This window comes from Tachyglossus aculeatus, chromosome 24 (assembly GCF_015852505.1).
Source record: "Tachyglossus aculeatus isolate mTacAcu1 chromosome 24, mTacAcu1.pri, whole genome shotgun sequence".
Lineage (NCBI taxonomy): Eukaryota > Metazoa > Chordata > Mammalia > Monotremata > Tachyglossidae > Tachyglossus > Tachyglossus aculeatus.
The window spans coordinates 7,050,229-7,067,478 of NC_052089.1; the positions used below are offsets into that span (position 1 = coordinate 7,050,229).

The 17,250-nt window shown below is 47.4% G+C and overlaps 1 non-coding gene across 1 annotated transcript; it reads right to left on the reverse strand.

Annotated features, from left to right (window-relative positions):
- Positions 1–2,278: 2,278 nt before the first annotated feature.
- Positions 2,279–2,410, reverse strand: LOC119945354. The gene has a single exon (XR_005456222.1). It is a non-coding gene; the product is annotated as a small nucleolar RNA SNORA7 (small nucleolar RNA).
- Positions 2,411–17,250: the final 14,840 nt, after the last annotated feature.

Below are 17,250 nucleotides of genomic sequence, written 5' to 3' on the forward strand. Positions count from 1 at the left end.
TGAGGTAAGTGAGGCGCAGAGAAATTAAGTGACTTGCCCAAGGTAGTAGATATAACACAGGCCTGGGTGTCAGAAGGTCGTGGGTTCTAATTCCGACTCTGCCACGTGTCTGCTGTGTAACCTTGGGCAAATCAGTTCACTTCTCTGTGCCTCAGTTACATCAACTGTAAAATGGGGATTGAGTCAGTGAGCCCCATGTGGGACAGGGACTGTGTCCAATTTGATTTGCTTGTATTTACCCCAGCGCTTAGTACAGTGCCTGGCACATTGTAAGCACTTAACAAATACCACCATCATTATTATTATTATTATTTAGGGCTTACTAGATGCCAAGCTCTATGCTAAAAGCTGGGGTTGGTAGGAGATTATCAGGGTAGACACAGTCCCTTCTAGACTGTGAGCCCACTGTTGGGTAGGGACCGTCTCTATATGTTGCCAACTTGTACTTTCCAAGCGCTTAGTACAGTGCTCTGCACACAGTAAGCACTCAATAAATATGATTGATTGATTGATTGATTGTCCCACATGGGACTCACAGTCTAAGGGAAGGAAATGATAAATTCGAGTTCAGTTTGGATCTAGCACGATTCCAAGTCATTTGTTTGGGCTTCTGTGGAGGGAATGAGCTGCTACACGGGATTAAATACCTGTTCGTTCATTCATTCATTCAATCCTATTTATTGAGCGCTTACTGTGTGCGAAGTACCGTACTAAACGCTTGGGAAACTACAATACACCAACAAATGGATGCCTTCCCTACTCACAACGAGCTCCCAGTCTTGAGATCTGTTCTCACTCATTCACTTACTCAATCATCCCATCATATCCACTGAACACTTATTGTGTGCAGAGCACTGTACTAAGCGCTTGGGAGAGTACGCTATAACAGTCGGTAGATATGTTTGACGCACACAACGAGCTTCCGGTCTAAAGGGGGAGACAGACATTAAGATAAAGAAATAAACTACGGATATGTACATAAGTGCCAGGGGGCTGAGGGTGGGGTGAATGAATAAAGGGTACAAATCCATACAGAAGAGAGTGGGAGAGGAGGAAATGAGGGCTTAATAATAATAACAATAATAATGGCATTTATTAAGCGCTTACTATGTTCTAAGCACTGGGGAGGTTACAAAGTGATCAGGTTGTCCCACGGGGTTTTCACAGACTTAATCCCCATTTTCCAGATGAGGGAACTGAGGCCCAGAGAAGTTAAGTGACTTGTCCAAAGTCACACAGCTGACAATTGGTGGAGCTGGGATTTGAACCCATGACCCCTGACTCTTTCTGCTGAGCCATGTTGCTTCTCCCCTTAGCTGGGGAAGGCCTGCTGTTAATAAGGCTTTGAAGGTAGGGAGAGTGGAAGGAGTGAACCCTGAGGAACTCTTAAAGTCAGGGGGCGGGAAGCAGAGGACGAAACTGGGAAAGAGACCGAGAATGAACGGCCAGAGGGATTAAGAGGAGAGCCAGGAGAGGATTGTGTCAGTGAAGCCGAGGTTGGATAATGTTTCCAGGAGAAGGGGGAGTCCACAGTGTCGGAATCAATCAGTCAATCGTATTTATTGAGCGCTTACTGTGTGCAAAGCACTGTACTAAGCGCTTGGGAAGTACAAGTTGGCAACATATAGAGACAGTCCCTACCCAACAGTGGGCTCACAGTCGGAAGCAGGTAGCTAGCTTCTTACCCTCCTGCTCAGACTGTGAGGGTCTCTATCTGCCCTGCTAACACTGTTTCTATCCTAGGGCATATTACAATGCTTGGCACGAGGTAAGCTTAACAATTATTGTCTTGTCTTATGCCGTCGAGCCGTCTCTGACCAATAATTATAATAATAGCATTTATCAAGCGCTTACTATGTGTAAAGCACTGTTCTAAGCACTGGGGAGGTTAACAAGGTGATCAGGTTGTCCCACGGGGGGCTCACAGTCTTCATCCCCATTTTATAGATGAGGGAACTGAGGCCCAGAGAACTTAAGTGACTTGCCCAAAGTCACACAGCTGACAAGTGGGGGAGCCGGGATTTGAACCCATGACCTGTGACTCCAAAGCCCGGGCTCTTTCCACTGAGCCACGCTGCTTCTCCGGAATAGCGACACCATGACGCATCTCTCCCAGAACGCCCCATCTCCACCCGCAATCGTTCTGGTAGTGGATCCCGAGAGTTTTCGCGGTAAAAATCTGGAAGCGGTTGACCATTGCCTCCTCCCGTGCCATAAACTTTAGTCTCTGCCTTCTACTCTCTCCCGTGTCGCGACTGCCCGGCACGGGTGAGTTTTGACTTGTAGCAGATTGCCTTCCACTCGCTAGCCACTGGGCAAGCTAGGAATGGAATGGGTATGCTTGCCTCTTCCTCCCGTAATCGAGACTGGTAGAGTACTGGAAACTCTCCAGGTGCATCACTGAGAGGGGCCACAGTTATCATTACACTCTAAATCTCCAAGAATTAATACCCCAGAGTATCCAAATGCAACCGCAACAGACACAATATCGAATCCAATACAGTATCAAGTTCCTTTGGCAAGGAAACCTGGTGTAGTGAATGGCATAGCGGAGAAAGCACAGGAGTCAGAAGGTCATGGGTTCTAATCCCACCACCGCCACTTGTCTGCTGTGTGGTCTGGGGCAAGTCACTTCACTTCTCTGTGCCTCAGTTACCTCATCTTTAAAATGGGATTTGAGAGTATGAGCCCCATGTGGGACAGGGACTGTATCCAACCTGATTTGCTTGACTCCACCCCAGCGCTTAGTACGGTGCCTGGCATATAATAAGTGCTTAGCAAATACCATAATTATTATTATTATTATTAGCGCGAGAGGGGCTAGGATAAGTAACAGGGTAGCTAGCTGACTGCACGCCTTAAAGCTGACAGTCACCTTTTTTATAGCACAGCTCTAGAAGTTCCAGCATTTCCCCATTTCCCTAAACTATCAGTATTTTAATCAAGTTAAATGAAAAATACTTTCATAAATATACAGAAACACATTCAGTCCTCAGATTAACCATAATGTTTTTGTGCAACGGGGCTCAGTGGAAAGAGCCCGGGCTTGAGAGGTCATGGGTTCTAATCCTGGCTCTGCCAATTGTCAGCTGTGTGACTTTGGGCAAGTCACTTCACTTCCCTGTGCCTCAGTTACCTCATCTGGAAAAAGGGGATGAAGACTGTGAGTCCCAAGCGGGACAACCTGATCACCTTGTAACCTCTCCAGTGCTTAGAACAGTGCTTTGCACATAGTAAGCACTTGACAAATGTTATTATTATTATTAATATCAATGGTATTTATAAGCACCTGTTATGTGCTAAGCACTGGGGTAGATGGGAGGTTATCAAATGGGTCACGGTGCCTGTCCCACATGGGCAGGTTCCAGTGCTTAGAACAGTGCTTGGCACATAGTCCACGCTTAATAAATGCCATCATTATTATTATTATGCTTCCCCTCAGGGAAGCGGCACTGCCTAATGGCTAGAGCCCAGACATGGAAATCAGAAGGATCTGTGTTCTAAACCCAGCTCTGCCACTTGTCTGCTGTGTGACCTCGGACAAGTCACTTCACTTCACTGTTCCTCATTTCCCTCATCTGTCAGATTGCAGCTAAGACTGTGAGCCCCACATGGGACATGGACGGCGTCCAAATAGTTTATCTTGCATCTCCCACAGGGCTTAGAACTCCCTAGCACATACTAAGTGCTTAACAAATACCATTTTAAAGAAAAACCTTCTCAGGGTGGAGGGAAAGAGTGATGTTCCTCTCTACCCTCTCCCCACATCAGATTTTAGCAGGTCGGGGACTTTGGCCCATTGGTTCATTTCCAGCAACTGGGAGAGAGAAGCACGGTATCCCAGTGGGTAGAGCATGGGCCTAGGACTCAGAGGACCTGGGTTCTAATCCGGCCTCCCCCACTTTCCTGTCATATGACCATGGGCGAGTCACTTGAATTCTCTGGGCCTTTGTTTCCTCATCTGTAAACCGTTCTCTCTCCTCTTTAGCCTATGAACCGTGTGAAGCAGCATGGTGTAACGGAGAAAGTAGGGGCTGGGAGTCAGAGGTCATGGGTTAATAATGACTTTTTTAATAATGACATTTATTAAGCGCTTACTATGTGCAAAGCACTGTTCTAAGCACTGGGGAGGTTACAAGGTGATCAGCTTGTCCCACAGGGTGCTCACAGTCTTAATCCCCATTTTACAGGTGAGGGAACTGAGACACAGAGAAGTGAAGTGACTTGCCCAAAGTCACACAGCTGACAACTGGCAGAGCCAGGATTTGAACCCATGACCTCTGACTCCAAAGCCCCTGCTCTTTCCACTGAGCCAAGCTCCTTCTCTAATCCCGTCTCTACCGCTTGTCTGCTGCGTGGCCTTGGGCAAGTGACTTCGTTTCTCTGGGCCTCAGTTCCCTCATCTGGAAAATGGGGATTAAGAATATGAGTCCTACGCGTGAGGGGGACCGTGTCCAACCTGATTTGCTCGTATCCACCCAGCGCTTAGTACAGTGCCTGGAACATAGTGAGCGCTTAAGGAATACCATAGTTATTATCATTGGGAAGGAAAGGGACTGTATCAAATCTGATGATTTTCCGTCCACCACAGCACAGGGCACATAGTAGGGACTTAACAAATACCAGATAGCCAGTGGCAACAGCCATGAGAGAGGAGGAGGAGGAGGAAGAAGAGGAAGACGAGGGCCTGGATCATCCAAACCCTGGACGACGAACCCAGGGAAGGGAAGAGTTGATGGCCACTCTGCACATCCATTACCTGAGGAAGGGGAATTTTGTGGCATGCAGTCCACCAACGACCAATAGAACAGAAGCAGAAGTTTTTAACACAGAGAGGCGAGCTAAGTAGGAATGTAATGGACTATATTTCATTTAAGAGACTGTTTACTCCTGAAACCCATCATGATCCTAAATTGGAAATAAAGGCTATTACATCGGAGCGGGCCCATGAAATTATTGCAGCAAACATTCATTACTGCATGAAGCCGACTGTTGACAGTCCTTCGCCTACAGAAAGAATTATCCCCAGCCACAGTGGCCCCCGGTCTCCGCGTCACAAATCATCCATTCATCACCTTCCGTGGAAGCCCCTGGCAAGGTTTCAAAGAATGTTTGTGGATAAAGTATTTATCATTTCTCAGCCGCGGTGGGGGTCGGTCCCTGGTGGGAACCATTATGTTCCTAAGTCAAAAAGTGTCAAGCTCTGGACAGGGTCCTAAATCTGCCTCCTGACATTCGGGCTGGCAAAGGAGAGCTGGAGGGGAGGCCTGAGGAGAAGACTTGCCTCTCCAGAAACCCGCTTTGTGACGATCACCACCTTGGCAGTGATGTAGAAGAGGCGGGGAGGCAAATGTGGCCAAGTGGAAATCAATCAACCATTTTTTGTTTTTTTTTTTAATGGTATTTAATGATGATGGTATTTGTTGAGCACTTACTATGTGCAACTCACTGTTCTAAGTGCTGGGGAGGTTACAAGGTGATCAGGTTGTTTCATGGGGGGCTCACAGTCGTAATCCCCATTTTACAGATGAGGTAACTGAGGCACAGAGAAGTTAAGTGACTTGCCCAAAGTCACACAGCTGACAGTTGGCAGAGCCGGGATTTGAACCCATGACCTCTGACTCCAAAGCCCGGGCTCTTTCCACTGAGCCATGCCGCTTTGTTCATCCGGTCATTCAACTGTATTTGTTGAGCATTTACTGTGTGCAGCGCACTGTACTAAGTGCTTGGAAATTCCAATAGAGCAATAGAGACAATTCCTGTCTGCAAAGGGCTTACATGTGATGAAGCAGGACTAGAACCCAGATCCCTCTGACTCCCGGGCCTGAGCTCTTTTCACTAGTAAGAATAATAATTATTGTGGTATTCATTAAATGCTTACTATGTGCTGGGCACCGTCGTAAGTTCTGGGGTGGATACAAACAAATCGGGTTAGACACAGTCCCTGTCCCACCTGGGGCTCACAGTCTTAATCCCATTTTACAGATGAGGTAACTGAGGCCCGGAGAAGTTAAGTGACTTGCCCAAGGTCACGCAGCTGACAATTGGTGGAGCCGGGATTTGAACCCCCGACCTCTGACTCCAAAGCCCGGGCTCTTTCCACTGAGCCATGCTGCTTCTCATTCTCACTGCTTCTCATTTATTGAGCGCTTGCTGTGTGCAGAGCACTATGTTAAGCAGTTGGGGGAGTTCAGTATAGCAGAGTTGGCAAACACGTTCCCGACTCACAAGGAGCCTACAGTCTAGAGAGGGGAAAGCGCATTGGGTTGGGAGTCAGGACACCTGGGTTCTGGTCCTGGTTCTGCTATTCGTCTGCCTTGTAAAATTGGACAAGTCACTTAACCTCCCAGTGCCTCAGTTTCCTCAACTCTAAACCCCATGTGGTACGGAAACTGTGACCAACCTGATTTTATCGTATTTAACCACTGGGTTAAATGAGCAACTCAAATTTCCCCCAACCGCTCATTAGAGAGCTACATTGGCCGACTTTCCTCCTTGACCTGTGCTGATTTGTCTTCAGGGTATTTTCCCACTTCTTCACTACGACTTGGTTTTCTTCTGCATCGTCTACTCACTTGGATCTGTCCCCTTTAAGCGCTTGATATTTATCCCACCCTCAGTCCCACAGCACGTAGGTACGTATCTCTAATTTATTTATTTATTTCAATATGTGTTTCCCTCTATGGACTGAAAGCCCCTTTTCCAGTGGCATTTGTTAAGCGCTTACTATGTGCTTAACTATGTGCCAGGGCACGGATGTGATGCAGGACACGGATGATTCTCCAAAGAGGACGGGGGCTTCGTTGATGGAGACCGATAGCTCAGTTTGTTTAGGGCAAACTGAGCTTCGGTCGGAGTTGCCCTACCTGGTTACCGAGGTGTCTGTTTTCCAGCTATCTACAACCTCTGGAGGCCTCCAAAATAAAACCGGATCCCATTCCAACACCAACAATTTTTAGATTTGGAGCTTGTGCTCACTGGCTCAACGTACGGCTGTTGAATTCTTCGATTTTGCTTAACAGTGTGGGGCAACCTAGGAAAGACGCTCAGTGGATATTTAATAGAGATCGTCGATACTTGCCACGAGAAAATATGAAACATGGAACTGATGAATAGAGTGAAAATATCCAGAAAAATGGAAACGCCTGGAACTTTCTCCAGCTCCTCTGCTATTCTTCTGACTCTGTCCCTACACCCAGATCTCCAACTTTTTAGCTTCCCTACCACTTGGCTTCCCTCTTATTCCTACGTTCTACACTTTCCCACCTTCTGCAGCTCTCCACTAGTGTCCATGTCTTCGGACTGACACTATGGCACTCTCCCAAATACCCTCTCCCCCTCTGGGCTGTATGCTCATGGTGGACAGGGAATGTGTCGGTTGAATTGTTATACCGTACTCTCCCCAGCGCTTAGTGTGGTGTTCTGCATGCAGAAGTAATTGGTAAATGTGATGGATTGATGGATTGTGTATCAGTCTCTACACTGGGTGGGGGTGACTGGTTTGGTGATCGGGTGGAGGGTCGTCAGGTTAAGGGTGGGATTTTCCGGGGCTGCGGTCCCAGACTCTGGCATGTCTCTGCTCCATTGGGGACCCCTGTAGTAATAAAAATAATTATAATTCTGGTACTTCTTAAGCTCTTACTATGTGCCGAGCACTGTTCCAAGTTAATCAAGAGAAGCAGCGAGACTCAGTGGAAAAAGCCCGGACTTTGGAGTCAGAGGTCATGGGTTCAAACCCCGGCTCTGCCAATTGTCAGCTGTATGACTTTGGGCAAGTCACTTAACTTCTCTGTGCCTCAGTTACCTCATCTGTAAAATGGGGATCAAGACTGTGAGCCCCCCAGGGGACAATATGATCACCTTGTAACCTCCCTAGCGCTTAGAACGGTGCTTTGCACATAGTAAGTGCTTAATGAATGCCATTATTATTATTAATCCCCATTTTTTTACAGATGAGGTAACTGAGGCCCAGAGAAGTGAGGTGACTCACCCAAGGTCACACAGCAGACCCGTGGCGGAGCTGGGATTAGAACCCAGCCTCGCTGCTTGTCCAGTACAACCCCAATCCATTGTACCAAGACTGCCCAGGCCCTGAGGAGCCAGCTGCTTGCCGCCACTATGCTGAGGATAGAGAAGCATCAGATTGGACATTCCTCCTCAGGAAATCGCCTCTCCCCATCCGCGCCCCACTCAACCCACCTTCTCTCTCACACGGAACAATCCCAGAACAGAGCCCTCATTGTCTTGTTGACTTGAAAACCTTCCCAGGGAGAAAGATTCCCTCCCCTCCACAGGGACTCTCCAAATTCCCACTGACCACAAGTTCAGGAAGATATCACGCTCAGTTCACTGCCACGGATCTTGGATCCAACCCTGGTCCCCGGTTTAAGTCAGAGGACTAAGGAGTGCATTGGTCCTTACTGTCTCACCTGTGCCAGGCTGCTGCTCAGCAGGGATCCCGGGAATATCTGCTTGATGTGGAGCCAGAGAAACCAAGTGGCCTAGTGAGTAGAATATAGGCCTGGGAGTCCAAAGACCTGGGTACTAATCCCGGCTCGGCCACTTGCCTGTTGTGTGACCTTGGGCAAGTCTTGTAACTTCTCTGTGCCCCAGTTTCCTCATCTGCAGAATGGGGATTCGATACCTGTTCTCCCACCTACTTCAGCCTTGAGTCCTGGGGGGGGGGATCTGATGATCTTGTATCTATCCCAGTGCCAAGTACAGTGATAATAATAATGATAATGATGGTATCTGTTAAGTGCTTACCATGTGTCAAGCGCCGTTCTAAGTCCCGGGGTACATACAAGCTGATCCTGTCTCTCATGGGGCTCACAGTCTTCATCCTCCGTTTTACAGATGAGGTAACTGAGGCACAGAGAAATTAAGTGACCTGCCCAAAGTCACAGAGCAGACAAGTGGCGGAGCTGGGATTAGAATGCAGCTGCTTTCTGATTTCCGAACCCATGCTCTATCCACTAGGCCACACTGCTACCCTACATGCTTGGCGCATAGTTAAGCACTTAACAAATGCTGTTATTATTATTATTATTGTTTTGGGAAGGGAACAAGCTCCAGGCTGGAGCACTGAGATATCCTAGCTTGCTGACCTTGAGAGAGAAGTGTGAGACTTTTCCTGTTCCTCAGGGCTTTCTTTAGGAGGTGGGATGGATGGGCCAGAATGGAAAAAGTAGAAGTGTCTGGTGGGCTTTGATCAATGGGTCTTTGCCGTTCTTTTCCCTTGGAAGTTTTCCTCTTCTCTTATGGTATTTGTTAAGCACTTACTATGTGCCAGACACTGTACTAAGCGCTGGGGTGGATACAAGCAAACCGGGTTGGACACAGTCCCTGTCCCATGTGGGGCTCACAGTCTTAATCCCCATTTTACAGTTGAGGTAACTGAGGCCCTGAGAAGTGAAGTGAGAACTGAGGCCCTGAGAAGTGAGAACTGCCCAAGGCCACACAGCAGACAATTGGCAGAGCAGGGATTAGAACCCATGACCTTCCGACACCCAGGCCCTGCCATGCTGCTTCCCTTGTGAAGACAGTTCAGTGATGGAGTTAGAGGGAAGGGGTCCCAAACGCAGATAAATAGGAAGAACAATTGAGGTATCAGTCCACTGCTCAGCAGGGATCCTTCAAGACTGTAAGCTCTGTTAATGGCTACATTGCACTCTCCCAAGCTCTTAGTACAGAGTAAGTGCTCAATAAATACAACTGAATGAATGAATAAATGAATGAAGTCCCCAAATCCCCAACCCATGCCCCCATGAGACAGGGTCTGTGGTAGGTCCAAAATTGCACCCAAAATATCTGGATAATCTAGGCCAGAGGTGTGGAGCACTGAACCATCCAGAAAATATGTTTGCTCAGACTCAGCCTCATGGTTTATATGGCTACAGTCACAGGAAAAGGCTGAAATATTTGGAAAGGACAAAAAGAGCATTTTTGGTCAGTTTAATGAGGAAACAGAAGCTCCTTAGGTGTCATCGAGTGAATGTAAAATTTCCGGAGAGCAATTAAAGATCCAGACCTCTGGGCACTTATCCTTGCCCAAGCTCTCAAATGGGATTTGATGAGGGAACAGGATTACCGGCCTCTTGCAGTTAGAGGAATGACTTGCCTCGGCAGGATTCTCAGACGTGCGGCATGGCTGAGTGGAGAGATCGTGAGCCCTGGAGTCCTAATACAGGCTCTGCCGCTGGCCTGCCGTATAACCTTGGGGAAGTCGCTTCAGCCTCAGCTTTCTCATCTGTAAAATGGGCATGCAACACCTGTTTTCCTTCCTGCTTAGAAGGTGCACTCCATTTGGGTCATCCATTTTAATCCCCAGTTTAAAGACGAGGCAACGGAAAGTGAAGTGATTTGCCAAAGGTCACACAGCAGAAAAGTGGCAAAGCTGGGATTAGAACTCAGGTCCTTCCGACTGCCAGGCTCATGCTCTATCCACTAGGCTATGCTGCTTCTCACGGTGTTTTATCAACTCTGTTTAATTATACCATCCCAAGAACTTAGTTCAGTTCTCTCTACTCAGTGAGCTCTCAGCAAATATGATTAATCGATTGATTGATTGACTGCTCCTTCCCAGTTTCATTCTTGTGCCTCTCATTTCCTCACGATGAGTTTCCCTGCACCACTGTGTTCTGGTTTCAAAACTCTTCTCACTCCTGCACCCCATCTCTCTGGTCATATGACTTTAGCTGCGGCCTCTATGTGAACGGTTCCCAAATCAAACCGACCAGCCCTGCAAAGGGAGCAACTTCAGTGGGAGGAGAGATGGGAAGAGTCAGGGCTCTCCTGCCTCATTTTTTAAAATTAGAAAATCAGAAATTAAAATAGTTTAATAACAGTCCAGGTGCGCAAAACTCTGATAATGGGAATTCTTCCCGGAGCTGGCCTGTATCTGCTTTCCTGGGCTGTGGAAGTTCCTGTGAGGAATTGTGGAGAGTTAGATTAGATCAAATCAAAGGTCACATCATCCATTTTCTTTATTGATTCTGTACCAAGAAGGGTGATTTTTTAAAACATAAGACTTGGGGGGAATTCTAAAATAGTCTAATGAGAACCAAAAGTGCTGAGGTTTTTTTTTTGCATTGGTAGTGCTGAAGAGTTTTTTCCCTGGTCCCTTTGTGTGACCAATAAACAGGTCTGGCCATGTGATGATGATCTCCATGTGGACAAGCTTGGATTAAAGCTTCATTGCTGGAGAGAAAATAGGCCGTTAGTAAACATGTGAGCTATAGCCCAAACTTCCTACCAGATTGACTCACATAATTGCTCCACTTTGGAGCATAATCTTTGTAACCCCAAAACAGAGAAGGGCTACCACACAGAAGGTTAAGCCCAGCCATAATGGGAGCAGGAGGAAATAAAAAAGAGAAGAAAATAGTGCAGGACAGGAGAGTAGAAAAATAGGAGAGCTCTTGAGACTCTGACGCTTTATTCTTCTGCTCTTTCTCAGAGGCTGTCTACTTAGGCAATTATCCAAGACTGCAACTAGACTGTAAGTTTGTTGTGGGCAGGAAACATATTTAACAACTCTGCTACACTGCACCCTCCCAAGTGCTTAGTACAGTGCTCTACACACACAGTAAGGGCTCAATAAAGAGAAGCAGTGAATAGCGGATAGAGCACGGGCCTAGGAGTCTGCCACTTGACTGCTGTGAGACCTTGGGCAAGTCACTTCACTTCTTTGGGCCTCAGTGACCTCATCTGAGTCAAATGGGGAATGTGTGTAAAGCACTGTACTAAGCGCTTGGGAGGGTACAGTATAGCAGAGTTGGTAAATATGTTCCCTGCCCACAACAAATTTACAGTCTAGTCGCAGTCTTGGATACTTGCTTAGTCCAAGCAATTATTCTATCCAGCTTTGACTGCTGTATTAGCCTCCTCGCTGACCTCCCTGTCTCTCTCCATTTCAGCCCATACTTCACACTGCTGCCCGGATTATTTCTTTTCACAAAACCATTCAATCCATGTTTCCCCGTTCCTCAAGAACCTCCTGTGATTGCCCATCCACCTCCGCGTTGAACAGAAATTCCTTACCATCAGCTTGAAGGCACTCAATCACCTTGCCCCCTCCTAGGTTACTTCACTGATATCCTATCCAGCCTTTACACTTCACTCCTCTGATGCCAACCTACTTATTGAACCAAGATCTCTCTGCCAACCCCTTGCCCTCTTCCTGCCTCTAGCTTGGAACTCCCTCCCCATCCTTATAATAATAATAATAATAATAGCATTTATTAAGTGCTTACTATGTGCAAAACACTGTTTTAAGTGCTGGGGAGGTCACAAGGTGATCAGGGTGTCCTACAGTGGGCTCACAGTCTTAATCCCCATTTTACAGATGAGGCCCAGAGAAGTGAAGGGACTTGCCCAGTCACACAGCTGACAGTTGGCGGAGCCGGGATTTGAACCCATGACCTCTGACTCCAAAGCCCAGGCGCTTTCCACTGAGCCACGCTGCTTCTCAATACGCTGCTTCTGTCCTTATCTGACAGACCGTTACTCTCACTATCTTTAAAGCCTTTTTAAAAGTACATCTCTCCCAAGAGGCCTTCCCTGACTAAGCCCTCTCCGTCTCGCCTTCCATGTTGCCCTTCAATTTGGATTTGAATCTCTTATTCACCCCACCCTCTGTCCCACAGTACATATATATGTATCACTAATTTATTTTACTAGTTGCCGAAGTAGACAGCCTCTGAGAAAGAGCAGAAGAATAAAGAGTCAGAGTCTCAAGAGCTCTCCTATTTTTGTAGTAGACTCCTAGTGAGCAGGAAGCAAATCTACCAGATCTGCTATACTGTACTCTCCCAAGAGCTCAGTACAGTACCCTGCACACAGTAAGCGCTCATTAAATGCAAGTGTTTGATTGTCTGTTTGGCGGATTGATTGTCCCTTCTCCTCATCCTAATCTGACACAGGGTCGCTCTCCCTGCTTAAAAATTGTCTTGCCGCATAGTAAACGCTGAACAAGTACCGTGATTATCATTATCTTTGATTTCCTCCTCACAGATCAGGGGCGCTGGAGCGGATTAGGTGAGTAAATAGGGTAATCATCAAGTTCTCGGGTAGTGTGAGTGGTGTGAAATGGTGGGTGCAGTCAAGCGCTCACAATCAATAATAATAATAATGGTGCCAAGCACCATACGAAATGCTGGGATAGATGACTGAAGTGCTGCTTGGCTCATAGTCCAAAGATCAAGCATTTAATCCCCATTTTACAGATGAGGAAGCTGAGGCACAGAGAAGTTCAATCACTCATTCATTCATTCAGTTGTATTTTTTGAGCGCTCTCTGTGTGCATAGCATTCATTCATTCAATTGCATTTGCATTTACTGTGTGCGAAACACTATACTAAGCGTTTGGGAGAGCACAATGCAAAAACAGACACATTTACTGACCACAGTGAGCTCACAGTCTAGAGGAACATGGGCATTAATATACATAAATAAGTGAATAAATACATAAAGCACTGTACTCTGTGCTTGGGAAAATATAAGTGAGGTGATTTGCCCAAAGAACTGCAGCAGGCAAGTGGCAGAGGTGGGACGGGAAGAAGCGTGGTTCAGTGGAAAGAGTCCAGGCTTGGGGGTCAGAGGTCATGGGTTCTAATCCCAGCTCTGCCTGCCCCTGCCTATGACCCTGGGCAAGTCACTTAACTTCTCTGTGCCTCAGTTACCTCATCTGTAAAATGGGAATGAAGACTGTGAGCCCCAGGTGGGACAACCTGATTACCTTGTTTCTATTCTAGCGCTTAGAACGGTGCTTGGCACATAGTAGGCGCTTAACAAATACCATCATCATTAGTATTATTATTAGAAGGCAGATGTCCAGATTCTCAGGCCCGGCCTCTTATCGTTAGGCCTTGGTGGTTTTGCGCATTGCGGAGGATGGACCCTGTGGAGTGCAGCTGGCCAGTGGTCTTGGGGCTGGCTCATTTCCAGATGGGCTAGTTGTCCCAGGTGCCCGAGTGTGACCCACTGACACGCTTTACTGGCCAGTCTTGGCTCAGTACTATTGGAGGCCAGTCCCGATCTGTGGGCTCGGTGCCCAGTGCTTGGGCCCAGTCGCCAGGAGGCCGGTTCCAGAGCTCAGCTTGGGCCGCGGATTAATCCACGAGCCGCCCCTTGGCTTTGACTAAACCATCCACAGCGCGACCCTGCTGTTCTGGGGGCTTTCGCGTCGCCCGCTCCGAGGCGGAGTATTTAGTCGGCTGCATCCGGGCTGGATTCCAGGGCAGATCCAATCATTGTGCTCCAGCTATGCAGGTGATGGATTGCCTAATGGACTCAAATCACTCTGACTAGAGTTGGGATTGCTGGATTGATGACTATATTAAATCAGAGGGTAATTAGCAAGATCTTCAATTTGGGCACAAATTGGATTTGAATTTCAGATGTTTCCAAATTTCAAGGTTTTATTTTGCTCTTTCTCCTGTGGGGCCCGGACTCGACAACGTGGGCTTGGCGAGGGTCTCTGGCCAAACTGGTCCCCGCAATATTGCTCTGACACGAACAGCCGAACCATTGCTCAACCCCACAGATGCAGGGGGGACCAGGCTGAGCCCAGGAAGAAGCCGTGACCGTCACCCGCGTGGAAACCAACTCGTAACCGGTCTCGCTCCATTTTGCTTTCCATCTCCATTTCGGTGATGAGGTTGAGCCTATTTTTAGGGCAACAGATTCTGGCCATCCTCGCCCGTACAGATCTGTATTTGTATCGCAATAATAAACCTGTTGTGTGGTGTTGCTGTGACTCGATTCTTCTGTTAGGTCCGGCATCTGGAGGTCAGCAAACGAGGACCTGGGAACCAGTGACCCAAGGAAACTCCAGCCCCCGCTTAGACAGCGGGAAGGGAATCCCCAGGAATGAAAGCTTTCTAATCCCTTGACGGATGGTCCAACCTTCCTGACATCCCGTTCCAACATGCTTGTCTATTCTGGGGACACAGTGGCAATCCACTGCCCGAACACACTCCATCAATCGACTTGTCAGCTCTGCAGAATTAAATCGATTTAAGCTCATTTGGTCAGAGAAGAAGATGTTAAGAAAAACAACAAAAGGTGAAGAAATCCATTTTAGGGGGTGACTTTTTTTCGGCTGAACCCCAGTATTTGTGGCTTGACTGTGTTGGGGCAGAGGGAAAAAATTGGATTAAATCGGGTGAAACCTTGCAAAATTCTTCATACTTTATGAGAAGCAGTGTGGTCTAATGGAAAGAGCACTGGCCTGGAAGTTAGAGGAACTGAGTTCTAAACCCGGCTCTCCCGTTTGTCTGCTGCGGGACCTTGGGAATGTTACTTCACTTCTCTGGGCCTCAGTGATGTCATCTGTAAAGTGGGGATCAAGATTTTGAGCCCTGTGTGGGACAGGGAATATGCTTAACCTGACTCTTTTGTATCTACCCCAGGATTTAGCACAGTGCTTTTCACATAGTAAGTGCTTAACAAATACCATGAAAAAAAAACCCCTTCCCCTCTTCCAAATCCTTGAGTATGAAAAGGTGTGAAATTCAGCTCTGGGGCCCCTGGTTGAGGGAAGGAAGCTGGGATGAGTTGGGGGGAATCTAGTGACTTCTGTCTTCTCAGAGTTTCAGTTCATTAGTTCATTCATTCAATTGTATTTATTGAGCGCTTACTGTGTGCAGAGCACTGTACTAAGTGCTTGGGAAGTACAAGTTGGCTACATACAGAGATGGTCCCTACTCAACAGCGGGCTCACAGTCTAGAAGAGTGCTCCAGTGCTTAGAACAGAGCTTCACACTTAGTAAGTGCTTAACAAATGCCATCATTACTATTATTACTTCCCAGAGCAGAAGACAACGGGGAAAGAGTCAGAAAATTCCACTCAATAACAATTTTTAAAAGTAATAATAATAGTAATGATAATGGTGGCATTCCTTAAGCACGTACTGTGTGCCAGGCGCTGAACTAAGCACTGGGGTGGATACACCTTATCCCACTCGGGGCTCTCACGCTTAATCCCCATTTTACAGATGAGGTAACTGAGGCACAGAGAAGCGAAGTGACCTGCCCAAGGTCACACAGGAGACAAGTGGTGGAGCCAGGATTAGAACGAGTAGTGGCATTTGGTAAGTACTTTCTATGTGCCGCACGTTTGGGTAGATACGATCCAGTCAGATTGTATAGACTCACTGTCCCACATAATAATAATAATAATGGCTTTTATTAAGCACTTTCTATGTGCAAAGCACTGTTCTAAGCGCTGGGGGGATACAAGGTGATCGGGTTGTCCCACATGGGGACTCACAGTCTTAATCCCCATTTTCCAGATGCAGTAACTGAGGCCCAGAGAAGTGAAGTGACTTGCCCAAGATCACACAGCAGACGTGGTAGAGCTGGGATTTGAACCCATGACCTCTGACTCCAAAGCCTGTGCTCTTTCCACTGAGCCACACTGCTTCTCCAAGGAGCTCACGTGGGGCTCACAGTCTAAGGTGGAGGGGACATAAGCATTTCATCCCCATTTTACCGAGGAGGAAACTGAGGCACAATGAAGTTGAGTGACTTGCCCCACCCTGTGCCCTGCCCATCTCTGCCCAGCCCAACCCAGCCGTGCCCTGCTTGCAGATGCAGGGAAACTGGTTGGATTAAACCAGGAAATCCTGCCACTTTTCCGCCCTTTGGCCTCCAAAGAGGACGGATGGACTGGGGTGGGTCTGGACTGGTCAGGACTGGAATGGACTGGGCGGGGCTGGGATGAACTGGATTGGGCTGGGCAGGAGAATCTGGGACGGGAGTTTCCCAACCTGGAGAAGTTCAAGATGGAAACGGATTCCTGCCTTCCATGGAGGCAAAGCGGTCTTCAAAGCCTAGATTTCCTGACGCTCCCATAATAATAATAATAATAATAATAATAATAATAATAATAATAATAATAGTGAAGTGACATATCCAAGGCCACAAAGAAGACAAGTGGCAAAACTGAGATAAGACCCCAGATCTTTTGACGCCCGCAGCCGGTCTCTGTTCCACTAGACTTTGCTACAAGTAGCACAGGCCTCGGAGTCAGAAGGTCATGGTTTCTATTCCCGGCTCTACCCCTTGTCTTCTCTGTGGTATTGAGAAAGTCACTTTACTACTCTCTGCCTCAGTTACCTCATCTGTCAAATGGGAATCAAGGTTCGTGTGCCCCATGTGGGTCGGGAACTGTGTCTGATCCAATTTTTCTTGTAGCCAACCTGGTGTCTGGCACGTAGTAAGTGCTTAAAAAAAATACCATGATGA